Here is a 16,869-nt window from a genome sequence, read left to right on the forward strand (position 1 = left end):
ACTTTCTTGATAATGTCCTTTGAAATATATATATTTTAAATTTGTTTAGTTTATTTTTTCATTTGTTGCTTATGCTCTGGTATCATAATTAAGAAACCACTGCAAAGTACACTAAAATTTACAGCTGTTTCCTTCTCAAAATCTTATAGATTTAGGTCTTACATTTATGACTTTGATCTATTTTGAGCTAATTTTTACTTGTGATAGGAGATAAGGATCTAAACCCATTCTTTTTTTTTTTTTTTTTTTTGCTGAAAAGGCACTGCTTTTCTTTTTTTTTTTGTAATTCTTTTTTATTTTTTAAATTTTAAAGTCTTTAATTCTTACATGCGTTCCCAAACATGAACCCCCCTCCCACCTCCCTCCCCACAACATCTCTCTGGTTCATCCCCATGCACCAGCCCCAAGCATGCTGCACCCTACGTCAGACATGGACTGGCGATTCAATTCTTACATGACAGTATACATGTTAGAATTCCCATTCTCCCAAATGATCCCACCCTCTCTCTCTCCCTCTGAGTCCAAAAGTCCGTTATACACATCTGTGTCTTTTTTCCTGTCTTGCATACAGGGTCGTCATTGCCATCTTCTTCTTTATCTTGTGGGTATCGAGTTGTCTCAGCACTTTATTAAAAAAATTACTCTTTTCCCACTCAGTGGTCTTGGCATCCTGTTGAAAATCAATTAGCCATAGATATATGGATTTAATTCTGAACTTTCATTTCAGTCTCATTGATGTATATATCTGTTTTTATGCCATGCTGCCCTGGTGGCTCAGAGAGTAAAGTCTGCCTGCAGTGCATGAGACCGGGGTTCGATTTCTGGGTTGGGAAGATCCCCTGGAGAAGGAAATGGCAACCCACTCCAGTATTCTTGCCTGGAGAATTCCATGGACAGAAGAGCTTGGCTGGCCACAGGGGTTTGCAAAGAGTCGGACACGACTGAGCGACTAATACTTTCACTTTCACGATATATGTTTTCACTTCCTTGGTTAAATTTATTCTTGAGTGTTTTATTCTTTGTGATGGTATTATGTATGAAACTGTTTTCTTAGGTTCATTTTAAATTGTTTATTCAAAATGTATAGAAATACAACTGAGGTTTTGTATATTAATATTATGTCCTGCATCTTTGCTGAACTCATTTATTAGCTCCAATAGGTATTTTTGGGTTATTTGAGATTTTATTTTTTTTTTCTATATGTAAGATCATGTCATCTGTGAATAGAGATAGTTTTGCTTCTTATTTTTCAAGATCGATGCTTTTTATTTGTTTCTCTTGCCTGATTTCTGTGGGTAGAGTTTCCAGAAAATTTTGAAAAAAATGATAAGAGCAGACACCTTTGGCTTATTCCTGATGTCAGTGTAAGAGCTTTCAATCTTTTACCATTAGTGTGAAGTTAGCTGTGGGTTTTCAACAAATGTCCTTTATCAAAATGAGCAAGTTCTATTTATTCTTATTTTGTGGACTAATTTTTCGTAAAGACAATGTTGCTATTTTCCAAATTTTATCTGGTGAGCAAGAAGTCAGATTTGGGTGATCAGGTGGGAAGTAGCTGGAGAACCCAGGAATTTATTGGGGCCTGGTAGGTGATCTTTGTAGTAAGCAAAGCTCAGTAGGAAATATTTTAGCTTCTCTTTAGTTTCTGGTATCTATAATATGTATTGCTTTGAGATTTTCTAATTTTAGAAACTGTCCTTAATAAGTGTTCATTTGTTATCCTATCTTATTTGAAAGATACAAATAAGTGCTTCTTTTAATGTCTAGCATTCTTTCATTATTTATTGCTCAGATGTCAAGGTTGCTGCCCATTTTTAACATTTTAACATGTGTGTACGCATCACACGATAATTGTTACTCTACAACATTTAAAAAACAAGAAAGGAGGAAAAATATGAAAGTTTTACTGACTTAAAAGAATGAAAGAGAAGTATTTAAAATTTGGTTGGAAATAATTCTTACTAATGAAAATACGATTATAGACAAATATTTTCTGAAGTTGAGAAACTAAGATTAGACTGAATACACAGTATTTTTTCAATCACAATATCATCATGATCGATACAGTGAAATTTTAATTAACACTCAATGTTGCTGGCAAAGAGCAGCAGTGACATTATGAATGGATTTAAAAGGGTATAGTGTAAATATATTAGTAGAAATCAGATAACTGTTTAGAAGAATCACAATGGTAAAATATTTGACTTTTACAACATTGACATGAAAGTCACCTATCTATTCAGCATATTCATAATTTAATAAAGCTTTCAACATGCTCTCTGAATCAAAGATTAATTTTTCAATGAAATGATATACACGCATGTTACTAATATTAAAATTATAAATTCTCCAATGCTAGTAAATAACAAATGATTAAAAGATAATGTAGAGGGATATCTCTTCAGCTTTGTCTTCTAAACATCAACCAGATTAAATGAGGATGTGGTTCATGTTTAAAACATACCAGATGGCGTTTTGCTGATAGAGCTTATAAAACAAAAACAAAATTAAAATACAAATAGAGCCATGCATTTGAATCTGTAATAATATTTTAAAATGGCAATTCTGATTTTTTTTAAAAAAAGAATACATGAGATAGGAACAAAGTATAAACAAAAGTAATAAAAATTTATATACAGTAAATTTATGCAAAAATTAAAAGAAGGGTAAAAGTAATAATCTTGTTTCTATTAATATAGTGTCATTGTTTGTTTAAATTAATTATAGCTGTATATACCATTTTCTATTTTTGACAACTGAATATTTTGGTCTTCAGTTTACAAAGTATTTGATGGATATCTCCTATACACTATATGCTTCCAAACTAAACTAAGTTTCAAACTAAGATGAATCCTGCAGTTGAAAATTACAAACTGTATCACCCACTATGATTTAGGATGATTTCACAGAAACAACCTAATTATATGTAATATACATAAGCATCCTCTGGAGAGAGATTCCTAATTTATTTCCCCACCCTAGCCTAGAATAACATTATGTGACTTATTAAAAACGCCCATGGGGTGTGAAGAGTAGAAATCTAGTTAAGCTTTAAAGTTTCTGAGAATTCAAGTGGCATGATTTGGAGTAGTTACCTTTATTTCACTAGATGAGAATCTATATACTTTGTAACCAAAGATGTGTGGTTTAAAAACATTATCACTTGTGAAAATGATGGTTTCACAGATGGAGACAATTTTAAATTTCCTACCCTGTGATTGATTTCTAGAAACTTAAGTTGTTTTTTTTTTTTTTAAATCTTACCAAAAATGCCTATTGCTTCTACATGAAAATAACTGGCCAATTCAAACCAATAGTTTAAATTTATTTAACATTAAGAAAAACACACACACAGTTGCAGTCTTTCAATGCTAAATGTCTCTTCTGAGTATACACAAACTTGAGAAAATCATTCATCCAATTAGTAAAACAGACAAAATGAAACAAAACAGAAATTCCTTATGAAACAACAGAATTGATAAACCAAAATTATCATCTGTACCCATTTTTCACCTGGCCAAAATATATCTTTGAACACCATAGAACTAGTGAAAAGGAAATGTTTTGATATATTAAGCATATAGATATTCTAAAAACTTTAAATGAAATCTGATGCTTTAGATGTTTCCTCTATAATTTTAAATTAAAAGGATAATTAGATAGTAAAAGGATACTATTTAAATTTGTGTTTTCTTTAATTTTTTCCCTTCATTCTAATTGAGATGCTAGTGAATACTGATGTGACCATGGAGCATGCAGCAAGGAGAGAGAAGAGAAAATCAAGAACCTGATTAACATACAAAGTCAGTCCCAGAATAATCAAGAATTCACTGTGTTATCTTTTGTAGTCACATATAATAAGTATTAGAAACTTAAAGCTATGAACTTTGGTGTACTTTCCATGGAAGAAGACATTTTCAATGAATAGCTACATAATTTGTTAATATCTGTTTGTCTTCATACTGTGTTAAGCATTCTAACAAACAACAGTTTATCAAAACTGTGATGATAAAAATCCTTCAAGTTAGGCTTCAACAGTACATGAACTGAGAACTTCCAGATGTACAAGCTGGATTTATAAAAGGCAGAGGAACCAGGGATCAAATTGCCAATATCCGTTGGATCATAGAAAAAGCAAGGGAATTCCAGGAAAATATTTACTTTTGATTCATTAACTATGCTAAAGCCTTTGATTTTATGGATCACAACAAACCATGGAAAATTCTTAAACTTATGGGAATATCAGAACATTTCACGTGCCTCCTGAGAAACCTGTAAGCCGCAGTTAGAACCAGATATGAAACAATTGACTAGCTCAAAATTGGGAAAAGAGTATGACAAGGCTGTATATAGTAACCCTGCTTTTTTAACTTCTATACAAAGTACATCATGTGAAATGCTGGGCTGAATGAATCACAAACTGGATTCAGGTTTGTCAAGAGAAATATCAACAACCTCAGATATGTAGATGATACCACTCTAATGGTGAAAATTGAATAAGAACTAAAGAACATCTTGATGAGGGTGAAAGAAGAGAGTGAAAAAGCTGGCCTTCAAAAAATTAAGATCATGACACATGGTCCCATCACTTTATGGCAAATAGGTGGGTAAAAAGTAGAAACAGTAGCAAATTTTATATTCTTGGGCTCCAAAATCACTGCAGATGGTGACTGCAGCTACAAAATAAAAAGATGCTTGCTCCTTTGAAGAAAAGTTATGCTTTGTCAACAAAGGTCAAAGAAGTCAACAAAAGAAGCAGGTGACAGAAAATGAGATGTTTGGATGGCATCACTGACTCAATGGACATGAGTTTGTGCAAACTCTGAGAGATAGTGAAGGACAAAGAAGCCTGGTGTGCTGCAGTCCATGGGGTCACAAAGAGTCACATGACTTAGCAACTGAACAACAACAAAACTGTGAAGTCTCTCAAATTTTGTGATCTTGGAAAGTCAGTTCAATTCAGTTGCTCAGTCGTGTCCGACTCTTTGCGACCCCATGAACCACAGTACTCCAGGCCTCCCTGTCCATCACCACTGCCAGAGTCTACCCAAAACTGTGTGCATTGATTCAGTGATGCCATCCAACCATCTCATCCTCTGTCATCCCCTTCTCCTCCTTCCCTCAATCTTTCCCAACATCAGGGTCTTTTCAAATGAGTCAGCCCTCTGCATTAGGTGGCCAAAGTATTGGAGTTTCAGCTTCAACATCAGGCCTTCCAATAAACACTCAGCACTGATCTCCTTTAGAATGGACTGATTGGATCTCCTTGCAGTCCAAGTGACTCTCATGAGTCTTCACCAACACCAGAGTTCAAAAGCATCAATTCTTTGATGCTCAGCTTTCTTCACAGTCCAACTCTCACATCCATGCATGACCACTGGAAAAACCATAGCCTTCACTAGATGGACCTTTGTTGACAAGGTAATGTCTCTGCTTTTTAATATGCTGTCTAGGGTGATCATAACTTTCCTTCCAAAGAGTAAGCATTTTTTAATTTCATGGCTGTAGTCACCATCTGCCATGGACTTTGGAGCCCCCCAAAATAAAGTCAACCTCTGTTTCCATCGTTTCCCCATTTATTTTCCATGAAGTGATGGGACTGGATGCCATGATCTTTGTTTCCTGAATGTTGAGCTTTAAGCCAGCTTTTTCACTCTCCTCTTTCACTTTCACCAAGAGGCTTTTTAGTTCATCTTCACTTTCTGCCATAAGGTGTCATCTGCATATCTGAGGTTATTGATATTTCTCCCAGCAATCTTGATTCCAGCTTGTGTTTCTTCCAGTCGAGCATTTCTCATGATGTACTTTGCATATAAGTTAAATAAGCAGGGTGACAATATACAGCCTTGATGCACTCCTTTTCCTATTTGGAACAAGTCTGTTGTTCCATGTCCAGTTCTAACTGTTGCTTCCTGACCTGCATACAGGTTTTTTGGAAAGTAAGTTTATTTAAATACAATCAACTGATTTCTCAAGTAAATGTGATCTCTACAAGATTCAAATGATTATACCTCTTTTTCTAATATTTATATTGGCTTACCAATCATGCAACATAACCTTATGTTTTAAGGAGGAAAGGAAAAAATCAACACAATATTTTGTTTCTCTATTAGGTCATGAAGTACTCATCAGAGACTCAAAAAGTAGTTGATACTCAGAATGCCTTAAACAAAATATTTTAATTATTTTGGCTAGCAAGGCTTAAATATATCCCAGTGCATTGAGCCAGGGAAATTTGCTTTGTCTACTCCCTTGGTGAAATAATTTTGTGTATGTCATTACTGAAATAAACTACTGGAATTATGAAATTGTTTAGCATGAAAAATATCACAAATTTCAAAGGTTTCACATGAAACATTAGATTCTAGTGAACTAGACAGAGTCCTTGATTATTAGGTTAAAATTAAAAGTGATCTACAAATACATACTATGATGTGAGAAGAGGAACAATATTGGTAGGAAAGTATTAATGGGGAAAATGTAGTAAAATAGACTCTGGCATGATTTGGAATTGAAGTATCAATTCTAAGTATTCTATTTTTACCCCGTGCTCTTTGAGCAACATCTTTCTATGCCTTACTTTTCTTATCTGTCAGAAGAGTTTCAAAATAAAGAAATGCTTCAATTCCACATTCCAGGTATCAATAGTCGAGAGTAAATAGTGTTCAGAATATTACAGTAGCAACAACCCAAGGTGTGTATGAGAATTTATACTAGGAGAGCTAAAATATTAGAATTTTACTTGTATTACATAACTTAAAACTTACAGCAATCATCTGAAGTTAGCTTTATTTTATCCATTTCACAGATCGGGACTGTTGAATCACTTTGTGGGTAGATGACCAATCCAGAATTCAAATCTGCCTTTTCTTGATTTTAAATGTTCTTTCAGCCGGTTTGTGTCTTTCAGTTGGAACATTTAATCCATTTACATTAAAGATAATATTGATATGTATGCTCCTATTACCATTTGCTTAATTTGGGGGGCTTGTTTTTTGGGTCTCTTTCTTAGGACTGACACATGCACTACCATGTGTAATATAGATAACTAGTCGGAACCTTCTATAAAGTACAGGAAGCTTAGCTTGGTGCTCTGTGATGACCTATTAGGGTGAGATGGGGATGGGGTGGGAGGCAGGGGATATGTATATACACACATATAACTGATTCACTTCATTGTACAACAGAAATTAACATAACATTGTAAAGGAATTATACTCTGATAAAATAAAAATTTATGGAAAAGATTTAAAAAAATAAAGCTAATGCCACACTAAAATAAATAAATGCTCTTTTAGCTAAATCATATGTTCTTGATTGAAAGAGAAGTAATGTGACAGCAAGAAAAGCACAGCTTGATTATGAAAACAGGAGGTGGGAGATTCATAACAGAAGCTTCACTGATGGAAAACCAGCAAGCAAGAGAATGGCCTGTTGACAGAAGGCCAGCAGGCTCAGGGCATCCTCATTGCGTAACACAGGGCACAACCTATTTATATAATATGTATTTTCTTAAAACACACCATTACTCAAAGTCATAACAGATCCTCATGCAAAAATGATGAAAGATAAGGTCAGCAAGAGATTTCCAGGTATGTGAAATAGATTTATAACTCTCGTTAAAATTCTTGAGGCAGCAAGGGTGTGACCTAGAAAGATATACTGTTTGGAAGAAATAGAGTGATGGAGTTCCACTGTGTTGGAAAAAGAGGGGAAGTAAGGAAACAGCAAGGAAAACAAAAAACAGCACTGTTCCTATGAAAAATGTATAAAGAGTATGGCTTAATAATGCATAAAGCAGGGATCCCTAAGTTCATACCTGTCATGGGTCATAAATATCAATGAACTAGAGATGGTCTCTGCTTTATCCTATCACATAAGCGACATCTCATGGTGAGGAAGAATGATGAAAAACCTTTCACTCTTGGGTCAATGCCAGGCCAAGCTCAAAGTAAAAAACCAATGATTATTTGTTATACATGGTACAAGTGCCAGATACTGGAAATCACATCAGTGGGAGCAGAAGTGGTATTCCTTGAAATTTACCTAGTGGAAAGGATTGCATCAGTTAGTAATTTTACTCCATTTGCCAGGTGATCACAGAATACTAAAAACAAAGAATGACAATCTGCTATAGCTATGACCAGGGCCATTGGTAAAGTTGTCTCCTTTCACCTTGGCTTATACTGGAAATTGTGACCAAATTTATGCAATTTAAAACAAAAAATTAGTCAATTATAAGTTAGTCCATTTTTAAATCAGGTTGAAACAGGTTGAAACACTTTAAAAGTGTGTATTTTTCTGAAAGAAGGTCTATGTGTGTGTGGTTTGAATGAACCTAATGAATAAATAGGATTCTAGCATAATCTCTATTGATATGTGTATGATCTTTGAATAGCTAGTTAGATGGCTTTGTCAGATAGTTTTATGACTAGAAATTAGTATTGTTAGTAAGGCATTGATTGAAAATTGCCCTGTAGACATTTGCTGATCGATATATACATTTGTACCTCAGTAGAGTCCTGCACCATTAATTATTGTGTCCAAAAATATGTAGCTTCTAAGATCCCAAAGTACCAAACAACCTAGGCATTATCCCCCAAAATGATGGCTATAAAGTAATCATGCTCATGAAAGTAAACACAAAATAGTTTTTAAAGATCCTGACCTACAAGAATAACAACTCAATTCACTAACTCATGGGGGGAAAAAGTGTGCACACATAATTTACCAGGTCAAAACTCTGCTGGGAAGGTCTTGCCCTCTGGTATAAGAAATCATGTTATGTTCACCTTTTTCCTGGGGCCAGAATGCTTACAGCCTTCTCAGCAACACTGCTGTTCCTTTTATGTATTTCCCAGAAGACTAAAAAGTGCAATAACAAAATACTTAGATTCATTATTATCTAAAAGATTACAGCATTCATTACCACTCTTTAAAAATTAATTTCTCTGAAGTAAAATATAATGATTTATCTGTTTTAAAACTATTCAATAGATTTGTATCTTCTTTAGGATAAATCTGAAATTCTTGGCATGACGTATATTTATCTTCAGTATATATCTCTTTCCTATTATGTCCATCATTTCTCATTTCTCTTCTACCTCAAAACTTACATTTCAGCAAACCTGAGGGATTTTTAGTTGCCTAAACATGGTGTGTTGTCTAATGTTTTGTGCTGTTGTATGTACTGTTCCATGAGATTTACCTGGTGACTCAGTGGTAAAGAGTCTGTCTGCAATGCAAGAGACAAGGGTTTAATCCCTGAGTCGAAAAGATCTCTGGAGAAGGAAATGGCAATCCACTCCAGTGTTCTTGCCTGGGGAATCCCATGGACAGAGGAGCTTGGCAAGCTACAGTACATGGGGTGGAAAGAGTTGGACATGACTTAGCAACTAAACCACCACCACAAGTGTTCTTGCCTGGGAAATCACATGGACAGAGCAGCCTGACAGGCTACTTTCCATGGGGTCACTAAAGAGTCAGACATGACGGAGGAACTAAACAACATACTGTCCCATATGTCCAGAATATGTGGGCAGGAATCCCGCAGAAGAAATGGAGTAGCCATCATAGTCAGCAAAAGAGTCCAAGATGCAGTATTTGGAGCCAGTCTCAAAAATGACAGAATGATCTCCATTTGTTTGCAAGGCAAACCATTCAATATCACAGGAATCTTAAGTCTATGCCCCAACCAGTAATGCTGAAGAAGCTGAAGTTGAACAGTTATATGAAGACTTACAAGGCCTTCTAGAACTAACACCCCAAAAATATGTCCTTTTCATTATAGAGATGGGAATGCAAAAGTAGGAAGCCAAGAAATATCTGCAGTAACAGGCAAATTTGGCCTTAGAGTACAGAATGAAGCAGGACAAAAGCGAATAGAGTTTTGCCAAGAGAACACATTGGTCATACAAACACCCTCTTCCAACAACACAAGAGAAGACTCTTCACATGGACATCACCAGATGGTCAATACTGAAATCAGATTGATTGTATTCTTTGCAGATAAAGATGGAGAAGTTCTATACAGTCAGCAAAAATAAGACTGGGAGCTGACTGTGGCTCAGATCATGGACTCCTTATCGCCAAATTTAGACTTCTATTGAAGAAAGTAGGGAAAACCACTAGAGCATTCAGGTATGACCTAAATCAAATCCCTTATGATTATACAGTGGAAGTGACAAATAGATTCAAGGGATTAGATCCGTTAGAGTGCCTTAACAACTATGGACGGAGGTTCGTGATATTGTACAGGAGGCGGGGATCAAGACCGTCCCCAAGGAAAAGAAATGCAAAAAGGCAAAATGGTTGTCAAGAGTGAAAGGCAAAAGAGAAAAGGAAAGATATACCCATTTGAATGCAGAGTTCCAAAGAATAGTAAGGAGAGATAAGAAAGACTTCCTCAGCGATCAGTGCAAAGAAATAGAGGAAAACAATAGAATGGGAAAGACTGGAGATCTCTTCAAGAAAATTAGAGATACCAAGGGAACGTTTAATGAAAAGATAGGCACAATAAAGGACAGAAATGGTAGGGACCTAACAGAAGCAGAAGATATTAAGAAGAAGATATTAAGCAGAATATATTAAGAAGAGGTGGCAAGAATACACTGAAGACTAAAAGATCTTCATGACCCAGATAATCACAATGGTATGATCACTCACCTAGAGCTAGTCATCCTGGAATGTGAAGTCAAGTGGGAAGAAGCATCACTATGCACAAAGCTAGGGGAGATGATAGAATTTCAGTTGAGCTGTAAAAGTGCTGCACTCAATATGTCAGCAAATTTGGAAAACTCAGCTGTGGCCACAGGACTGGAAAAGTCAGTTTTCATTCCAATCTCAAAGAAAGGCAATGCCAAAGAATGCTCAAACTACCGCACAATTGCACTCATCTCACACGCTAACAAAGTAATGCTCAAAATTCTCCAAGCCAGGCTTCAACAGTATGTGAACCATGAACTTCCAGATGTTCCAGCTGGATTTAGAAAAAGCAGAGGAACCAGAGATCAAATTGCCAGCATCCGCTGGATAATTGAGGAACCAAGAGAGTTCCAGGAAAACATCTACTTCTGCTTTATTGACTGTGCCACAGCCTTTGACTGTGTGGATCACAACAAACTTTGGAAAATTCTTGAAGAGATGGGAATACCTCTTGAGAAATTTGTATGCAGGTCAGGCGGTAACAATTAAAATTGGACACGGAAAAACAGACTGGTTCCAAATAGGGAAAGGACTACATCAAGACTGTATATCGTCACCCTGCTTATTTAACTTATATGCAGAATACATCATGAGAAACGCTGTGCTGGATGAAGCACAAGCTGGAATCAAGATTGCCTGGAGAAATATCAATAACCTCAGATATGCAGATGACACCACTCTTATGGCAGAAAGCGAAGAAGAACTAAACAGCCTCTTGAAAGTGAAAGAGGAGAATGAAAATGTTGGTTTAAAACTCAACATTCAGAAAACAAAAATCATGGCATCTGATCCCATCACTTCATGGAAAAAATAGATGGAGAAACAGTGGAAACAGTGACAGATTATTTTCTGGGGCTCCAAAATCACTGCAGATGGTGACTACAGCCATGAAATTAAACAACGCTTGCTCCTTGGAAGAAAAGTTATGATAAACCTGGACAGCATATTAAAAACCAGAGGCATTACTTTGCCAACAAAGGTCTGTCTAGTCAAATCTATGATTTTTCCAGTAGTTATGTATGGATGTGAGAGTTGGTCTCTAAAGAAAGCTGAGCCCAGAAGAATTGATTCTTTTGAGCTTTGGTGTTGGAGAAGACTCTTGAGAGTCCCTTGGAGTCCAAGGAGATCCAACCAGTCCATTCTGAAGGAGATCAGTCCTGGGTGTTCACTGGAAGGACTGACGCTAAAGCTGAAACTCCAATACTTTGGCCACCTGATGTGAAAGACTGACTGATTGGAAAAGACCCAGATGCTAGGAAAGAGTGAAGGCGGGAGGAAAAGGGGATTACAGAGAATGAGATGGTTGGATGGCATCACTGAGTCAATGGATATGAGTTTGAGTAAACTCTGGGAGTTGTTGATGGACAGGGAGGCCTGGTGTGCTGCAGTTCATGGGATCGCAACGAGTTGGACATGACTAAGCAACTGAACTGAATTGAACTGATGTCCAGAAGTCTGTTCCTCCATCTTTATGTTTATACAAGGGAACCATCTCCTGGCCTTCTCTGACTCCTACAGGTAGACTCAATAAATTGTTGTGCTTTTTTTTCCCAATAAATTGTTTATTGTTTATTTTGTATTTTGAAGCTCTTTCAATTCCATATTCAGAAACTGTCAAGTTTCAAGGTCTGAATGCTCTTTTTGAGTACCACTGTTAATATTGCTTATTTTAGTACATCTTTTTCTCTCCTCCTACCCTGATGAATTCTCACTTCCTCTGTGCTTCCACTGAAACTCCAGTATGCCTCAAATGTAGCAAACTTGTGGGGTTTTTTTTTCCACTCTTTGTCTAACTAATCACTTTCATGAGCTAATTCCTAGCATCTTACTCAGTAATACAGCATAGCAGTCAAAAAGGGAGGGCCCTAAGGAAAGAGATGGAATCAAGTTTCCAGTAAAATTTATTATAGCTGGGTGACTTCAAGCAAGTTATTCTACTTTCTGTTTCTTGATTTGTAAGACATGAGAGATCACATTTCCTCCATTATAGGATTTTGACAATTAAATTTGATAACACATGTGACAGTTAAAAAGAATCAATGATACATGGTGAAATTCTATAAATATTTGTTCTTCTTAAAATTTAGATGCTATTTAATCCCTGGCTCATAGGAAAAGTTTAATAAACATTTGCTGACTAATATAAATGAATGGATGATTGAAGACAGGTTGTACTACATTTGACATCTGTGGTTTCTCTTACTTTTGTAATGCAGACCTTCAGTCTAGCCAATATATTCATTGTCCATATGCCCCTGCATCAGGCTGATAACAAGTATTCAGAGAGTAACTGATCAGCCCAAGTGGTACATCACTATTTATATCAGTGTCAATTGGAACTTAACAAACAAAGAAACCTAATCAAAGTGTAGTAAATAGATTCACCTAAGAAATGTTAAAAATAGAATAATGGGTAATAGTAAAATTCAAGTTCCAGAGGACATTTTTATTGGTCTCTCCTACATCACTATTTGGTCACATAACATACCTACATAAAAAGACTGGCTTCAGAAATCATGTAGATCACATCAATCCTTCTCAGACTTTAAAGTAGAAAAAGACTTTGATGGCAAGATGCAGACTCAGGAGATATGGGAATAGGAAATACTAAAACTGGGAAATGCTGAAAGGCAATAGTTCAGTGTGTAAATTTTAAAGAACAACATAGATGTAAAGAACAAATGTATGGATACAAACCAGGAATGGGGTGTGGAATGAATTGGGAGATTGGAACTGACATATATATATATATATTTGTTTATTTACATATAATCTATATGCATACAATTAAATATATACATATTTTATACTATGTGTAAAATAGATGGCTAATGAGAACATACTATATAGCACAGGGAACTCTACTTGGTACTCTGTGGTGACCTAAATGTGAAGGAAATAAAAAAAGAGGTGATATATATACACATAAGGCTGATTCACTTTGTTACAGAGCAGAAACTAATACAGTAATGTAAAGAAACTGTACTAAAATAAAAGAAAAATTTTAAAAAAAGAACAAAATAATCAATGAGGATGTAGTTTAAAATACAGATTTTGGAAACCCATACACAGAAATATTCGGGGTGATGTAAAATATTGAGAAATCTGTATGCAGGTCCGGAACCAACAGTTAGAACTGGACATGGAACAACAGACTGGTTCCAAACAGGAAAAGGAGTATGTCAAAGCTGTATATTGTCACCCTGCTTATTTAACTTATGTGCAGAGTACATCATGAGAAACGCTGGACTGGAAGAAACACAAGCTGGAATCAAGATTGCCGGGAGGAATATCAATAACCTCAGATATGCAGATGACACCACCCTTATGGCAGAAAGTGAAGAGGAACTAAAAAGCCTCTTGATGAAAGTGAAAGAGGAGAGTGAAAAAGTTGGCTTAAAGCTCAACATTCAGAAAACGAAAATCATGGCATCCGGTCCCATCACTTCATGGAAAATAGATGGGGAAACAGTGGAAACAGTGTCGACTTTATTTTTTGGGGCTCCAAAATCACTGCAGATGGTGACTGCAGCCATGAAATTAAAAGACACTTACTCCTTGGAAGAAAAGTTATGACCAACCTAGATAGCATATTGAAAAGCAGAGACATTACTTTGCCGACTAGGGTCCATCTAGTCAAGGCTATGGTTTTTCCAGTGGTCATGTATGGATGTGAGAGTTGGACCCATTGGAAAAGACTCTGATGCTGGGAGGGATTGGGGGTAGGAGGAGATGGAGATGACAGAGGATAAGATACCTGGATGGCATCACTGACTCGGTGGACATGAGTGTGAGTGAACTCCAGGAGTTGGTGATGGACAGGGAGGCCTGGCATGCTGTGATTCATGGGGTCGCAAAGAGTCGGACATGACTGAGGGACTGAACTGAAATGAATTGAACTGAACTGAAGATATATTCAGAGTTAACAAATATCCAAGACACTTCTCATGTAGATGATCTGAGGACTACACTTTAAAAATCACAGAACAAGAAACACAAACCTCTTAAGGGCAGTCTTATTTGCCACTAATTTTTCTTGCTTACAATATCCCCTGGAACTTAGTGGTGATTAAATGTATATTAATTTTGTAAATCAAAGAATAAAAGTGAATAGATAAGCCAGAAATTCATCTGAAATTTGACAATCTGGATGAAAAGCCAAAAAAAGTTACATGCATATGTATGTAATATACATGAGTTTGCAAAGATTTTCCATGATAAATTTTGATGATGATGAATGATGATATCCTTCCTTAATTGTCTTCTAGTTTTTCATTCAGTTCAGTTCAGTCGCTCAGTCGTGTCTGACTGTTTGTAACCCCATGAATTGCAGCACTCCAGGCCTCCCTATCCATCACCAGCTGCCAGAGTTCACCCAAACTCATGTCCATTGAGTCGGTGATGCCATCCAGGCATCTCATCCTCTGTCGTCCCCTTCTCCTCCTGCCCCCCATCCCTCCCATCATCAGAGTCTTTTCCAATGAGTCAACTCTTCGCATGAGGTGGCCAAAGTACTGGAGTTTCAGCTTCAGCATCATTCCTTCCAATGAACAACCAGGACTGATCTCTTTCAGAATGGACTGGTTGGATCTCCTTGTAGTCCAAGGGACTCTCAAGAGTCTCCAACACCACATTTCAAAAGCATCAATTCTTCGGCGCTCAGCTTTCTTGACAGTCCAACTCTCACATCCATACATGACCACTGGAAAAACCATAGCCTTCACTAGATGGACCTTTGTTGGCAAAGTAATGTCTCTGCTTTTCAATATGCTATCTAGGTTGGTCATAACTTTCCTTCCAAGGAGCAAGTGTCTTTTAATTTCATGGCTGCAATCACCATCTGCAGTGATTTTAAGCCCCCCAAAATAAAGTCTGACACTGTTTCTACTGTTTCCCCATCTATTTCCCATGAAATGATGGGACCAGATGCTATGATCTTTGTTTTCTGAATGTTGAGCTTTAAGCCAACTTTTTCACTCTCCTCTTTCACTTTCATCAAGAGGCTTTTTAGTTCCTCTTCACTTTCTGCCATAAGGGTGGTGTCATCTGCATATCTGAGGTTATTGATATTTCTCCCAACAATCTTGACTCCAGCTTGTGTTTCTTCCAGTCCAGCGTTTCTCATGATGTACTCTGCATATAAGTTAAATAAGCAGGGTGACAATATACAGTCTTGATGTATTCCTTTTCCTATTTAGTACCAGTCTGTTGTTCCATATCCAGTAGAAGTAAAAATTTTATTCAAAAAGTAAAAACAAAATAATAAGGTATAACTATTAAGAAAATTTGTAATTAACTATTTATGATAAAAATTCTCAATAAACTGGGTATATAATGAATGTACCTCAACACAGTAAAAGTTATATATGACAAAGCTACAACTAACATGATGCTAAATGGTGAAAACTGAAAGCTACCTCTTAAGATCAGGGATAAGACAAAGATATCCACTCTTATCACTCTTAATCAACAAGTTCTGACCAAACAACTAGGTAAGGAAAAAAACTCATCCAAATTGGAAGAGAAGTAAAATTGTCACCATTTGCAGATGACATGATTTTATTTATAGAAAACCCTAAAGACTTTACCAAAAAAAAATCTAATAATAAATGAATAAAGAAAGTTGTATAATGCAAAAAATTGATTTCAAAATCAGTTGTTTCTATTAACCAACAGTGAACTAGTTAAAAAAAAAGAAATTAAGAAAACAAGTTTATTTAAAATAGCAATAAAATGAATTTGTAATGCAATTTAACCAAAAAGCTAAAAGACCTGTACACTGAAAACAATAGCATTGTTGAAATAAATTGAATAAAAGAAATGGAAACACCTTGTGTGCTCATGGATTGGAAGGATTAATATTGTCAAAATGATTACATTACTTAAAGCAATGTATACGTTAAATGTAATCCCTATCAAAATCCCCAGAGATTTTAAAAATATAAAATAAGTAAAAAGTCCTATAATTTGTATGGAACCTCAGAAGACCCAAGATATTCAAAGTAATCCTAAGAAAGAAGAACACAGTTGGAAGTATCACTACCCTGATTTCGAATTATACTACAAAGATACAGTAATCAAAATAGCATGGTACTGGCATAAATATAGACATGTAGATCAATGGAACAGAATTGAGAACCCAGAAATAAACCCACACATATATGG

Source organism: Capra hircus, chromosome 2 (assembly GCF_001704415.2).
Source record: "Capra hircus breed San Clemente chromosome 2, ASM170441v1, whole genome shotgun sequence".
In the NCBI taxonomy this organism is placed as follows: domain Eukaryota; kingdom Metazoa; phylum Chordata; class Mammalia; order Artiodactyla; family Bovidae; genus Capra; species Capra hircus.